Here is a 16,123-nt window from a genome sequence, read left to right as displayed (position 1 = left end):
TATATTACATCTTTGTATGCTTTTTATTATTTTTGGGTTTGCTTTTAACTTTTCCCCTATTATATTTATTTTGCATAATTTATAAATTTTAATAAATAAAAAATTAAAAATCGTTAACACTTTTCAAAATATACTCGCCCTTTCCAAAAAAAGCAAAATTTTGTGCATATTTCAAAATGAATTTCTCTTTGAAAAATGCGCACACTTTTGAAGAAATGTCATAATTTAAAAAACCAGAAACTTCAAAAACTCTTAACATTTCAAATTTTTGTTCTTTTTAAAACAATAGTCGCTTTTTAAAAATGATGTCACGTTTTTACAAGAATGTTCTTTTTTCCAAAATAATGATAACGCTTTAAAAAAATTCCTTATTTTTATAAAATATTGGGATTTTCAAAACTATTTGGATTTCTGAAAAAATGTTTTATTTTCCTGAAAATGATCAACACTCTGTCTGTTTTTGTGTTTTTGAGTTTGAGAACATTTTATAGAAGTCAAGAACATTTGTTGAATTCAAGATTTCCTTTTTGAAATTTAGAATATATTTTCTTAAAATTTGAGAACTTTCTTTGAATTTGGGAACAATTCTTATTTCATATTTATCTGAAGATTTTTTTATTTTTCACAATGTTTTTTGGAAAACATTTTTTATTTTAATGAACAATTTAAAAATTAAAGAACAATTTTACAGTTCTGGAACATTATTTCATTTTTCAAACAATCTTTCATGTTGAATATTTTTTTCATGTATCAAAATAATTTTCGAAGCGGATTTTTTAAGACTACCAAATATGTTTCTTCCATCAGAGCTGTGTATTGTTTATTTGCAACCAAAGGAAGCCTTGCCTACAACGTCTTCCTTACTGGGTGGCCAACCGGTAAGGACCGAATTTAGGAACCTTCCACCGAGTTTGTAAATGTTCCACCCGATTTTCTATCTCTATTGTTTTTCAATGGTTTTCCTTTTCGTTCTCTAATTTCCGCTTTACCTTTTCTGTTTTGTTGTTTCTTTTTTCTTTTTTCTTTTTTGAAATAAACGTTAATTTTTTTCAAATACACGTCAAACAATATCCAGATACATGTAAAACATTTTTTAGATACATGTCGAATTTTTTTTAAAATTCGCGTTGAATATTTTCGGAACACAAGTTGAACATTTTCTAAACACACGTTGAACATTTTTCTAAAATATATCACGACCATGTGAATATTTTTTCTAAATACCATGAACATAATTTTCAAATAGACATTGAACATCTTTTATACACACGTTGAACATTTTAAAAACATCATGAGCATGAGATATTTTTCTAAATGTCATGACCTTATTTTTCAAATACATGTTCAACATTGTGAAACCAAAATGTTTTTGTTAAGCTTATATGTTTACAAAAGATGATGTCGGTGTATGTTAAAGGGGAAGTGTAGATATGTTGACACACTTAACACAATCCAAATCTACGCAGCTTTGGAGCATATGTGAACAAGAGTACTCTATGAGCAATGATAAAAAAAAACATAATTTTCGTTATGCTTATTTGTATACAGAAGATGATGTCGGTGTAAAAGGGAGGTGTAGATATGTTGACACAATGAACAAGGTCCAAATCTACGCATCTTTGGAGCATACACGCGGAATAGCCCTAAGCAGAAGGTCAGACCTCCTAGATACAGTGAGTCCAAACTTTTCGGACATGTCCACCGACTGTGTGATGGCCGCATCAGGGAGCATCTAGTCAAAGTGATAGAGAAGGTTCGCTAGTGCTAGCTCCAGGGTTGACATACCAAATAGAATTCCTGGGCACTGCCGTCTCCCAGCCCCGAAGGGGATGAAATCAAAGTGTGTGCCCTTATAATCTATGTCGTTGTTCTCAAACCTCTCTGGTTTAAAAGCTTCAGGGTCTTCCCAATATCCAGAGTCCCTCGATATTGCGAAGACGTTAATGTGCACCTTGGTGCTTTTAGGAATGCCATAACCTAATATTTTACAATCCTCTCTGGCCCCTCGGAGGATGATAACACCCGCAGGATGCAACCTCAGGGTCTCCATGATGACCATCCAAAGGTAGTGGAGTCCACCGAGGTCGGAGTTTGTGATGGCTGCTCGGTCCGGACCTAGCACTTCCTGCAACTCTAGTTGTGCCTTTGCCATGACTTTGGGGTTGTTCAAGAGCTCTGACATTGCCCACTCCAACGTCGTTCTTGTGGTATCACTAGCAAAATTAGGTGGTTGGTAACCATGCCTATTATTCTTGGTTTCATGGCATAGGATCGGAGTATACGACAGAAGAAATTAGGAGAGGAGGAATGGAATAACAGTACTCACAAAGATGACCACGCCAATTATTTTCGTGGTTAAAGGGAATGTCAACGATTCCTCCTCCTGCAACCTGAGGAGCACGTCTAGCAGGTCCTCATTGTCGGTGCTGCGGGGACCGTCGGCTGCACGCCTCGCCCTGCGGTCGTCGATGATGCGCTGGATCCGGCCGCAGCTCTGTTAGCACACAATCAACAATCACTCAATCATCCTCCATTATCACCAATTCGAGCTATAATTTCAGATCCATGGAGAGAGATCAGAGGAGAGGGGAGGAGTTCGGCTGTTACAACACGAAAGGGAAAGTAGACTACCCTGCCAGCCGTTTGCCAGCCACTCACACGTAGCTACAACATTAAGTACATTGCCCACATGGGCCCACTCCGGGCCAGCCAGCTGAGCCGGCAGGCGAGGCTGTCTTCTGGGCCGGCCCAGGTCCTGTGCTTGGTCACTTGGAGTCACTGCTTCTTGATCACTGCTACTGACAATCCCTCCCCCATTAGAAATGGCTTGCCCCCAAGCCGGTGCTCTTGGAAACTTTTGTTTGAGATTCACCTTGTCTTCCCATGTTGCCATCTCCACAGGTGTGTCGCTCCATTTCACCAACACTTGCACCAGAGAAGTTGAGCCACGGCGCACCACTCGCTGTTGCAACACCTGTTTTGGGAATTGAAACTGTGTATCCGGAGAGGGAAGTTGAGAGGCAGTACCTTTTGAGTTGAGCCAAGCACTTTTCGCAGAAGGGAGACATGAAACACAAGGTGCACACGACTGGTGGCCGGCAAGGCTAACCGATATGCCACCTCGCCAACACGCTCGACAACTTCAAAAGGGCCATAGAACTTGAATGCCAACTTGTGATTTGCTCTTGGAGCGACAGAAGACTGAACATATGGTTGCAGTTTCAGAAAGACAGAGTCTCCAACTGCAAACACTCGCTCAGATCGATGCTTATTTGCCTGGGTTTTCATGCGCTGTTGCACATGTAGCAGGTGCTGACGAACTGACCCGAGAATCACTTGGCGATCATCTAACTAGTGTTGAAGATCAGCTGATTGTACGGTATCCTCTGTTGTCAATCCAAAATGACGTGGTTCATGGCCATAAATGATCTCAAAAGGAGTCTTGTCTATGGCTGAGTGCCAATTCGTGTTATACCAGTATTCGCATAGTGGGGTCATTTAGCCCGGTGAGAGGGATGAGCACTGACAAAACACCTCAGGAAGCACTCCACATGTAGGTTAACTCGCTCTGTCTGCCCATCCGTTTGAGGGTGACGCGCTGTACTCATGCGCAAGAGGACTCCGGCTTTCTGAAAAAGCTCCTTCCAGAATTGGCTTGTAAATATGCGATCCCGGGACAATCGAGTGAGGCATCCCATGCAATCGATAGACTGTATTTAGAAATGCTTCAGCCATTGTAACTTCAGTAAACGGATGATGCAATGGAACAAAATGTCCGTACTTGGAAAGTTTGTCAATGTTCACCGTCAAGCAGTTATATTGTCCAGAAACTGGTAAACCTTCGACAAAGTCCATAGTCACCATCTCCTAAGGCAAATCAGGGATAGGCAAAGGTTGTAACAAGCCCAGGTACGGCACACATTCAGGTTTTGCTTGCTGGCATATGAGGCAGTTTTTGACAAATTGTTTAATGAAACCGCGCATACCTTGCCAATGAAAGAGTTGCCTGACACGCTTATAAGTGACTGGAAATCCGGAGTGACCACCAATTGGATTGTCATGGAAAGCGCTCACAATTGTGTGTTGTAGCTTCTGATCTGCCCCTACCCAAATACACTTGTCCACTCTCAATAAACTAGCCTTCAGGGAGAACTAGTTGTCATAGTTACCAGAAGAAGCCAGCTTCTGTAACAGGTCAGTGCAAAACTTGTCTTGCGCGTAGCTGTGTATGGTACCATCAAGCCATGCTGGTTGAGTAGTTGTTATAGGAAACAGTTCAGGCATAGTTTTAGCAGGAGTATGGGGTTTTCTGGACAAGGAATTTGCAGCATTATTCTCCACTCTTTTTTATAGACAATGCAATACTGGAGTCCCAGTAGTTTGGTCAGGGCTTTCTGCCGCCACTTAGTATGCAGTCATTGCTCAGACAAACTGGCTAAACTACGCTGATCTATTTTGATAACGAATTCAGACAGCTGCAGATATTGGCGCCAGTGCTCCACAGCCAACAAAATCGCTAAGTATTCTTTCTCATATACTGACAGTGCTTGGTTCCTTGGGCCCAAGGCCTTGCTCACATAAGCCAATAGGTGACCCTCCTGCATCAGCACTGCGCATACTCCTATATCACAAGCATCAGCCTCGATAACAAACTGTTTACAGAAATCTGGAAGGGCTAGGACAGGTGCTGACATCAATGCTTGCTTGATAGTTGTAAAAGCCTGCTGCTCTATTTGTGTCCAGTGAAATGGCACACCCTTCTTGAGCAAGTTAGTAATTGGCTTGCTAATGAGGCCATAGTGGGCTATGAATTTCCTGTAGTATCCAACTAGACCCAAGAAACCTCTGACTTCTTTAGCAGACACAGGCACATGCCACTCCTTAATGCTAGCAATTTTCTTAGGATCAGTTGCAACTCCTTGGCTCATGATGATGTGGCCCAAATAACCAATCTGGGTTTGAGAAAATGCACACTTAGATAACTTCACTTTCCACTAATGCTGGTGCAGTAACTGTAGCACTCTTGCTAAATGTTACAAATGGAGTGCATAGGTGGCACTGAAAATCAATATATCATCAAAGAATGAGATGTCAAATTCCCTGAGACAAGGAGACAGATTATCATTCATGGGAAAATGGAATGTGTTTGGACCACCAGTCAGACCAAAAGATAGAACCGAAAATTGAAAATGTCCAAAGTGGGTTTGAAATGTTGTTTTATGTTCTTCACCAGGAGCTAGTCGAATTTGGTGGTAACCAACTCTGAGATCTAGTTTAGAGAACCAGCAAGACCCAGCTAGTTCATATAGCAGTTCATCAATGACAGGAATAGGGAACTTGCTCTTGACAGTGATTGCATTCAAATGTCTTTAGTCAAAAACTGGTCTCTAGGTCTTGTTTTTTTTCCTAAAACATAATCATAGGCAATGAGAAAGCACTCGTGCTAGGCCTGATAATACCTGAGTCCAACATCTCCTTAACTTGCTTATCCATCTCATCCTTGAGAGCAGGTGGAAGTCTGTATGGTCTGATAGAAACTGGAGAAGCACCTGGAATAAGAGGTATGATATGATCATACTTCCTCCTAGGGGGAAGGCCAGAAGGGGGTTCAAACACAAATGCATAGGTGTTGAGAATTTCCTGAATCTCGGCAGGTACTTGATGATGTTCTTTGCTCTTTGGAGAGAGTAGTGATGATAGTTCAATCATGGATAGTAGATTAGGAGTAGCATCTTCACCAGTAATGTGATGGGAATTCCATGCAAGTTGAACGATAACCAATGCTCATCCCAACCCACTTGCATGGGACTATGGGTGGCCAACCAAGCTAGACCCAGAATACCATTATAAGATCCCAGCGGAAAGATCTTAAAACACTGGTGAATTTGTGCCATTCAGTCGACCAAGAACCTGATAGCAGCTGCTGGTTGCAAGGAACCAAACTCCCATTGGCCACTTTAACCAAATTAACAGGCATGGCAGATACTCCTTTAATTTGAGCAGCAACAGCACAATCCAGAAACGAGTGCGTATTCCCAGAATCAACTAGAAAAGTGAGTTTATGTCCTTGTAACTGCACTGTCAGTTTCATTGTTGCAATTGTAGGAATAGACGGGTATCCCAAAGCAGCAGCTGAAATACAAATAGCATTGGCTTCTCCAGTACTCTCAGCTTCAGTGTCACTGGTATCTGCTCGCATATTCTGCACATACTCCAGCATTTCTTGTACAACATGCAGCTGAACTTCCTGTTTGCAGCGGTGATCTCTTACCCAATGCTCTCCACAAATGAAACATAGCCCTTTAGACTTCTTATATGCACGGAGAGCTGACCAACGGTCCTCAACTGGCACTGGACGGCTTGACTCTGCAGCAGGTCTATCCTCAACAGCTTTACTAACAGCAACACTGCAAGCTGAAGGAAGGAAATTTTTCTTGCTATGAGCAACTGAACTAACTGAATATGTTGGCTGCAGAGAGTGATCACCCAGTTCTTCAGATAGTAAAGCCAACGCGTATGTTGTATCCAAGTTAGATGGCTGCTGAATACCCACCAACAAGCGGACCGAGGGCACTAGGCCTTCCATGAACCTGGTGACATAGTGGACTTGGCTGGGATTGGGCTCATACATAGTCAACTGATCAAATAGCTCCAAGAAACACTCCATGTAATCTTCCACTGTACTAGTCTAACGAATGTTGAACATCTGCCTGAGAACTTGCTGGTGCTTGTTGCGCCCAAAACGAGATTGCAGCACACTACTAGGAAAAAGGTTTTTAACGATGGGATATGTGGTCGTTAAAAGATAGATTGTGGTCGCTAAAAGTCATTAACGACCACAAAATGGTGGTCGGTATAGGCTCCGTCGTTAAAAGTAATAACGACCACCTTTTCCTGTCGTTATTTTGTAACGATGGGATAACGTGTCGTCGTTAATTCTGAGAAAATAACAGCCACAATTTTGGTATTAACAACCACTTTTGTCATCGCTAAAAGCATTTTACCATCCATTTCACAATTTTGATTTTGTTTAATGACCCATCTCAATTGGTACAACGGCTTCATGTTGCATGCAACTTTTGATGATTGGCGAGCACACCAGTCATGCACAAAAAAATTTGAACAGTTAAAGTGTTATAACATGTTTTCATTAACCAAAACCATAAATATTGAACAAGATCCTCACATACACTGCTGTAGTTAAAAATGCTATTTAGAAAATATGAACCAACAACACTTTGTAGAAAACCATTGTATTTGTTCATCTGTAAATCAAAAAGAAACACAACAGGAAAATATAAATATATTATTTTCTTTGTTATCTTCAGCCACGCCACACCATCATATGTCTTTGTATTCAAGTGCATATCATTCTTCACCAAAAACTGATGCCTCATGATGCTTCTATTACGATGGACTGTAAAAAAAATATAATGATTTATAAGTCAATAGATATAAACGAATTCGCACAAAGGACAATAGCATATATGAAGAAGTTTGCACGTGCATTAATTTTAGACCAGATAAAAATGTATACTATGCCTCATAGCCTAGACGCATCTCAATGCAAATTCTTTTTGTTACTCCTTATGTGACAAAGACAAAGTATTCTAAAGAAAGATTAAACGGTGTGTCTCTTGTCTAATTTGTGCAAGACTTGAGTTATAATATTTCTCGGCAAAGAGTTTTTAGCTTTCTTGGTTGCTGGCATATACCCAACAAATAACACTGAACATTATTATCCTCTACTAAAAAAGAACACTATTGTGCTGGATAATAAGTGATATACATCGTAACCTGGACATCACAACTAGTGAAGGAACAAGTCAATGCGCTGATTCTAAACCTGAAACAGACACGAATAGAAAGTCAGGACATACATTTATATGTATACATCAAACTTTTATTGCTTAGATATATCATCAAACAACAAATTCATAAGAAGGAATGAATCTCCCATTCACAATAGAAATTTCTTCACACAGGCTATGGGTAACAAGCGGGCGAATATATTCCATTATATCTACCAAAATCTAAAAAGATGGCTTGGATGATAAGTTTGTAGTTCTAACAACACTGGTACAGATTCTAATATAAAGTTGAAATAAACGATGTTAACTCTGTTTTGCATTGGCCAACACAAATGGAAACAATCTAAAATTTTAGCACAAGAAAAAATGAAAGGAAAAAAAGGCAAACCTCATGTGTGTAATTTGGAAGTGACAATGGATTGTGTGCCCAGCAGCAACCCATCCACGCATTGGAGCCCACTTCAAGGTTTTACAAACTGGTAGGAAGTACGGCCGTGCTGCCTTCCGTAAAAAAAATCCTGCCGTGCCGCCGCGACCAGAACAGCCAGTGATGCGCCCATGGCTCCGGCAACCACATGGGCCCAGGCGTCTCCTTCGCCCAACCGGTCCTGAACTTACTGCTGTAGCTCCTCCTGAGGCGAGTCCCGGCAGCGGACGATGTGGATTTCCCATCGTATCCCATCCCACGGTGGTGCTCGGCGACGGACGGTGCATGTCCTTTTGGTAGCTCCTCCCACGACGAGTGCCTGCGACGGCCAACATCGCTTGGCTGCTGCACATACGCCAGTGCCAGTGCTCGGCGGCGAAGGTCGTGGCTCCCATCGGCAGCTTCCTCGCCCAGGTAACCACCTGTGCAGAAACAAACAGATCATGATCGGGTCAAAGGGAAAGCAGAGGAGATGGCCAGAGGAAAGGAAGTGTAGGGGATAAGATCTGTTTTTCCGTTGGAGGGTTATCGGAGAGATGATATCGGAACGATAACAACCACAGATAGTGTTTCCTTTTCCTTTTTGAGGGGTGACGTGGTGATTGCTAAGGGTAGTTCGTAGTTCGGTCGTGTGATTTGCACCCCGTGGAGTCTTGCTCTGAGTCTAACGACCAAGACTATTTCGGCATGGTCGTTAATGATAGATTTTCTAGTAGTGGCAGCGAACAAAATTCAGGCCATCCTACACCCGGAGCGCGGCGCTGGACCGACTCCAGCCAGCGTGCGGCTGCTCCTTCAAACAGAGCAGTTGCAAATGGATTCCACTGGTGCGCAGGCGTGTTCCAGAACTTGAAGTAGTCCTCACGTCTCGTTACCATAACTTGGGGTTTGTTCCATCGAATTTGGGCAATTCAATCAGGGGGCCAAAGCTAGATGAATCTGTGGTGAATGGCTGAAAAATTTCTGGGGCCTGATTTGACTGCCTGAGTACGATCTGGTCATGTTGGATACCTCTAGCTGGTGGCGGAACATACTTGGGAGTAGGAGGACGCAAATCCACCTCCGGTCGGAGTCCTTCCTGGTTCACTGCACCGCTTGCCTGAGCCGTCGACTTGGTGGTGGTCGGTGGGGGCCCTTGTGAGGTTGGAGATGCAGGCGACGATGCCGCGCCGCAGTCCACGGCCATCTCCCCATGCAGCTTGTCAATGTCGACTCCGGGGGACAGCTTCCCATCCTCGAGTCGCCCAGATAGTTTGTCAAGCTTGGAATCCAGCTTCGTGAGCGTGGATACCATCTCCTCGCTGCGCTCGGGGAGCTCTTGGCGAGGGCGTCGTCGAAGTCGGCGCAAAGAAGCTCGTAGATCGCCTTCGTCTCTGGCGGGATCCGCTCCATGGCCTCAGCTCATCGGTGATTTGCCAGTCGCGTGCGATGGTGATGGTGGGGCAGTTCCAGGACGGAACGACTCTGATACCAGGATGTTAGCACACAATCAACAATCACTCACTCATCCTCCATTATCACCAATTTGAGCTACAATTTCAGATCCATGGAGAGAGATCGGAGGAGAGGGGAGGAGTTCAGCTGTTACAACACGAAAGGGAAAGTAGACTACCCTGCCAGCCGTTCGCCGACCACTCACACGCTAGCTACAACATTAAGTACATTGCCCACATGGTCCCACTCCGGGCCAACCAGCCGAGCCGGCAGGCGAGGCTATCTTCTGGGTCGGCCCAGGTCTTGTGCTTGGTCACTTGGAGTCACTGCTTCTTGATCACTGCTGCTGACAAGCTCCTCCTCAGCCGTCGATCGCCGCTGCCCAGCCACTACACCAACTTCGACGACGGGAAGAGGTCGGCGAGGATGAAGCCCCCCAACAGCATCATCACCTCATCGAGCTCGCGGAGGTACTCTCCCTGCTGCGCGCACTTCCCGCCGAACGCGGCCCTCGCGACGATGTCGTTAGCGAGCATCGACAACTTCTCGCTGAGGTTGACGGTGCTACCCGCAGGCAAGGCGGCCAGGGAGCGGACGAGGCCGCCACCTCCTCCGCCCTGATGGACGCCATGCGCCTCACCTATGCGGCGCTGAGAAGCTCCACGATGCAGACCTTCCGCATTTACCGCCAACGGTCGCTGTAGGGGGCCAGCATGATCCCCTTCCCGTCGCAGCCGGCGATGTCCAGCGTGACACCGCTTCCCCGGTCCGCGAAGGTAGGGTCGATGGTCTTCATGACCAGTGCCGCCGCCTCGGCGCTGGAGACTACCACGGTGGGGACCTCGCCGAACTTGAGGTACATGAGCGGGTCGTGCCAGCGAGACAGCTCCGCCAGGGCCTGGTGCGGGAGCTGGCCGACAAGGTGGTGGAGGCTACCGATGATCGGAAGGGTCCATGGTCCAGGGGGCAACCTTTTCTTGGTCTTGGTTTTGTCGCTGGTGTAGGATTTCGTGGAAGCATTCCTGCTCCCTCGAGGGGAGCCGCGTGATTTTATATATATTGATGAGGCCGAAGCCCTTGCCTTGGCGTACAAGGAGAGATACAAGAGTTTGATTACAACACGAGATAAGGGAAGAAGTTGAGGTTACAACGATATGTTCTAACACCTCCCTTAATCTCAACTATCCCAAATTAAGACTACTCTTGAACTCTTCAAATGATCTCGCTGGTAACGCCTTTGTAAAGCCATCGGCCACTTGATTCTTGGAGGGAATAAATCGTATCTCGAATTTCTTGGCTGCAACTCTCTCTCGCACAAAGTGAAAATCAATTTCTATGTGCTTTGTCCGTGCATGAAACACTGGATTTGCAGACAAATATGTTGCTCCTAAGTTATCACACCATAAACATGATATACGATTTTTCTTGATCCCCAATTCCTCAAGAAGTGATTCAACCCAAATGATGATTTCAGCAGTTGCATTTGCCAGAGACTTGTATTCAGCTTCTGTGCTTGACCTTGACACAGTAGCTAGCTTTCTAGCACTCCAAGAAATAAGATTAGACCCAAAAAACACTGCAAAGCCTCCAGTTGATCTTCTGTGATCACTACATCCTGCCCAGTCAGCATCAAAGAATGCACTCACAAAAGAGGAATTAGATTTGAAATGAAGTCTTGTTCCCATAGTATGTTTCACATATCTTACAATTCTCTTGATAGCTGACCAATGTGCAGAAGTAGGTGCTTGTAGATATTGACAAACCTTGTTGACAGCAAATGAGATATTTGGACGTGTGAGAGTTAGAGACTGTAATGCTCCCATAGTACTCCTATACCTTGTGCTCTCCTCCTCTTGAAGTGGCTCACCTTCATGTGCTGAGAGCTTTTCTGAGGAAGACAAAGGTGTAGGCACTGTCTTGCAATTCTTCATTCCCATGCGAGAAAAAAGCTCAACAATGTATTTTTCTAATTCAACACAATGCCATCTTGAGTTTTCTTGACTTGAATACCTAGGAAGAAATGCAAATCACCTAGATCCTTCAAGGCAAATTCTGAGCTCAAATCATGTAGGAGAGCATTAGTAGCATTCTGTGAAGAACTTGCAACTATGATATCATCAACATATATAAGCACAAAAATAACCACCCCTGCTTTGTTATAAATGAACAAGGATGTATCAGCCTTGGAAGCAAAGAAGCCAAGATATTTCAACTGTAAGCTCAATATGGAGTACCATGCTCTGGGTGCTTGTTTTAGACCATAGAGTGCCTTGTCAAGCTTGCAAACATAATGTGGTAGCTTCTTACTCTCATATCCAGGTGGCTGTCTCATAAACACTCCCTCTTCCAGAATGCCATGCAAAAATGCATTCTGTACATCTAGTTGTCTTAAACTCCATCCCTTGGATACAGCAATCCAACACAAGTCTGATGGTTGCAGCTTTCACAATAGGACTGAAGGTGTCATCATAATCAATGCCATAACGTTGCAACTAGACGTGCCTTATACCTGTCAATGGAGCCATCTACCTTCTTTTTAATTCTGTATAGCCATTTGCAATCAATTATATTCTTACCTTTCTGATCTGGTACAAGATGCCAGGTTTTGTTCCTCATAAGTGCTGAATATTCCTCATCCATTGCTTTCTTCCATTTAGGATCATCAAGTGCACTGCTCAATGTTGTTGGCTCTCCTGAAATACACAACATGCCATATGGTATAGTCCCATCTTTTCTTTTTTAGGATTTCATATACCTTTCTGTAGCCGAGTCATAACTCGTGAAGAAGCCGCTGGCTGGACTGCTGGAATGCTCGCCACAGAAGATCCATCAGAATCTGCATGTGACACAGTTGGCGAATCTAGCATCTCATGCACAGGAGATCATGTAGTCGCTGGTGTGGCCGCCTCCTCTGTACACACACGGGTGCCAACCGACCAAGCCGGCGTAGCTGATCCGCTGCCCGACCGCGACTATAGGCGCACGGGGGGTGAGGGGGATCCGGCCCCGCTGCTGGCCCGCCTGGTGCAGATGTGGAGGCGCGCGAGTGGCCCGACCGCAGGTCTGCACTGGAGCTGACAGGAGCGTGATCCGAGGAAGATCTGCTCGTGCTATCCGAGGACTGAACGCGCACAGGAGTTCCAGGCGCCGCCGGATCGCCTTCGTTATTCGCGCCAAGTTCATCTTCTTCTCTAGCATGCAATATAGGGTCAAATTGAGCTATATTTTTTAGATTTTGATCATTTTGAGCACCGTTTTCTCCAGGGACCTGCACAGGCAATAGAGAAGAACCAGTACCAGCAGAAATATGATCACATTTATTAGTACAATCGTCGCCCCCATGATCAAAAGACCGAAGATGTGAAGGGAAGAAGAATTTCCTTGCGGAGAAGTGCATCGGCATTGGAATGAAGAAAGGCAAAGGGAAACACAGACTCATCAAAAACATCTCTGGATATGTAGACCCTACCAGTAGGAACATCAAGACATTTGACCCCTTTATGCATGGGGCTATAGCCTAAAAAGACACACTTTTTGGAGCGGAAAGCGAGTTTGCATGTGTTGTAGGGTCTAAGATTAGGCCAACACGCACAACCAAAAATACAAAGAGATGTGTAATTGGGTGTGACACCAAGAAGTCGTGTAATGGGTGTTTCAAGTTTGATAACTTTACTTGGAAGCAAATTGATAAGACATGTGGCAGTTAAAAAATGCTTCATCCCAGAATTTAAGTGGCATGGATGCATTTGCTAGCAATGCTAGCCCCATATCAACTATGTGACGGTGCTTTCTTTTAGCAGATCCGTTTTGTTGGTGAGCATGAGGACAAGAGACATGATGTGATATACCAAGCTTTTGGAAGAAAGAGTTTAGTTTTTCATACTCACCACCCCAGTCAGTTTGCATAGCAATGATCTTGGAGTTCAGTTTGCCTTCAACAAGATTTTGGAAATTGATAAAGACTTGGAGTACATCAGACCGTTTCTTCAATAAGTAAATCCAAGTAAATTTACTAAAATCATCAATAAAGCTTACATAGTAAGAAAATCTACCAACTGAAGTTGTAGCTGGCCCCCATACATATGAAAATATAAGTTGGAGGGGAGCAGTAGACACACTAGTAGAGATGGGGTAAGGTAATTGATGAATTTTTGCTTGTTGACACAGATCACAAACGGACTCAATACTATTCTCATAGGAGAGTTTATTTTTGCTAAGGACATATTTAACTATGACCGAAGATGGATGACCTAAACGACTATGCCACCTTGATAATGATGGCTTGGTGACAATATTTGCTTGCTTGTTGGACCAGGAAGATGATGATGATGATATGAGTGGGTAGAGGCCTCCCACGCACCGTCCTCTAAGAATGATTCTCCTTGTTCTCAAGTCCTTAACCAAGAAAAAATAAGGATAGAATTCTATAAGAACATTGTTATCAAGAGTGAATCTATGAACGGAAACAAGATTTTTGGATGTTTGAGGAACATGCAAGACATCTTTCAAGTGCAAATTTTGCATGGGGGTTTTAACAATTGAACTACCAATATGTGTGATATTCATACTAGAACCGCTTGCTGTGCGAATTTGGTCGCCTCCATTGTATTTCTCCCGCATTGTTAACTTGTCAAGTTCTCCTGTGATATGATTTGTTGCTGCACTGTCGGTGTACCAGTTGGTGTCCACGCCATAGGAGACATCATGCACCTCCTTCTCTTCTTGATCGTTCTCTTCATAGCGCCACCAGCAAACACGTGCACTTCCTGGATGATGTCTGTAGCATATCTGACATTCAGGATAGTCATGTTGCTACTCGCGCACCTGTTGTTGTTGTTGCTGTCGAGGACGTCCCCGAAGCCACCGCCTCCATTGGCAGGAGAGGGCTGGCGGTCACCGCGATCACCACGGCCGGGCCCCCTGCCTCCTCGCCCGCGAGACTTGCCGCGGGACTGACCACGGCCTCTGTAGAATGCATTTGCAGATGAATGAAAACCACCTGAGGACGAGTCACCTAGCATCTCCATCCTTTGATCGAAGGCAGATATTTGCGCGAAGAGATCGTCCATAGTGATAGTGCCCTTGACAGCGCCAATTGCCGCCACCACAGAGTCGTAGTCGCGGTCCAGTCCTGTAAGGATATAATCCACCATCTCCGGATCAGATACGGGACGCCCAGCAGCAGCTAGTTCATCCCCAAGGCTCTTCATCTTCGCCATGTACGCCGAGCTTGACATGGTGCCCTTCTTGGTATTAGTGATTGCAATTCTCAGATTGGTAATCTGGGACTGCGACTGCGAGACGAAGAGGTTTGTGACTGTTGTCCAGATCTCGAAGGTGGAATCCTTCCCGACGACCTGTGCGAGAATCTCTGGAGACATGGAGTTAAGGAGGTATGACAGGACCTGCTGGTACTTAGCGATCTAGAGCCCATACAGGGGATTCGGCTCTAGGGCCGTGGTCTTGTCCGTCTTTATGATCTCCACCATCCTGGGCGGAGCGGCGTCAGAATTGTCCAGGAGCCCCGTGACTTGCGCACCTCGCAGGGCTGGGACAACCTGTGTCTTCCAGAGGATATAGTTCCCTCTTGCAAGCTTCTCAGATGGCGGCGAACCGAGGTTGAGGGCGACGCCGGCTAAGGAAGACATGGCGACGATGATGTGTGATCTAGGGTTTTAGTATGTGGCTAGATGTATGGGAAGAGGTGGCTTTGATGACCATGTAGGATTTCCTGGAAGCGTTCCTACTCCTTCGAGGTGAGCCGTGTGAGTTTTTATATTGATAAGGCCGAAGCCCTTGCCTTGGCATACAAGGAGAGATACAAGAGTTTGATTACAACACGAGATAAGGGAAGAAGTTGAGGTTACAACGATATGTTCTAACAGCCGGAAGAGCGAAGAAACCAAAGGACTAGCACCGTGGCTACGGTAACAAAGCACAAACTTAAGAAAATCTCCATGGCGCAAAGCTTAATTAGCAAGTGGCTGGTGTTTTAGACCCTGCTGGCTTTGAGCCCAACAACCAACTTTATAGCATACTGCATACGGCCAACGCAACTAGATTAACTGGAAGTAATTCTTCGTCAACGGATGCTATGGCGTGGTTGGCAATCAGATTGATTCGGGGAGTTAACTTGCAGCTGTTGATCTCCTTGGTGATCGTCAAAACAAATATACTGAAAAGAAACATGCATATTAACGTGTTAACACGAACTTCCGTTTAATAGGTACTCTCTTCATTACTAAGTCGAGACATCGACGTCCCCACATTTTATTTTGACCCTCTCCACTAATCTCAATGTCAATGCACATGATACATTCCCGCAAAACACAAAATGATACATAAATGGGTCGCGACAAGTACTTCACTTGTTGGTGCAAGTGCAAAAAAAGAAGCTATATGCAGCAATGGACAAATAATCTTTTCACTAAACTTGGTTGCTTAAGCAAAT

General features: G+C 44.5%; 1 pseudogene; it reads right to left on the bottom strand.

Moving 5' to 3' along the window:
* Positions 1-1,609: 1,609 nt before the first annotated feature.
* On the bottom strand, positions 1,610-15,631 carry LOC123117348 (desmethyl-deoxy-podophyllotoxin synthase-like; annotated as a pseudogene).
* Between the last annotated feature and the right edge of the window lie 492 nt (positions 15,632-16,123).

The sequence above is a fragment of the Triticum aestivum genome, chromosome 5B (assembly GCF_018294505.1).
Source record: "Triticum aestivum cultivar Chinese Spring chromosome 5B, IWGSC CS RefSeq v2.1, whole genome shotgun sequence".
NCBI lineage: Eukaryota > Viridiplantae > Streptophyta > Magnoliopsida > Poales > Poaceae > Triticum > Triticum aestivum.
This window is presented reverse-complemented; position numbering and strand designations above follow the sequence as displayed.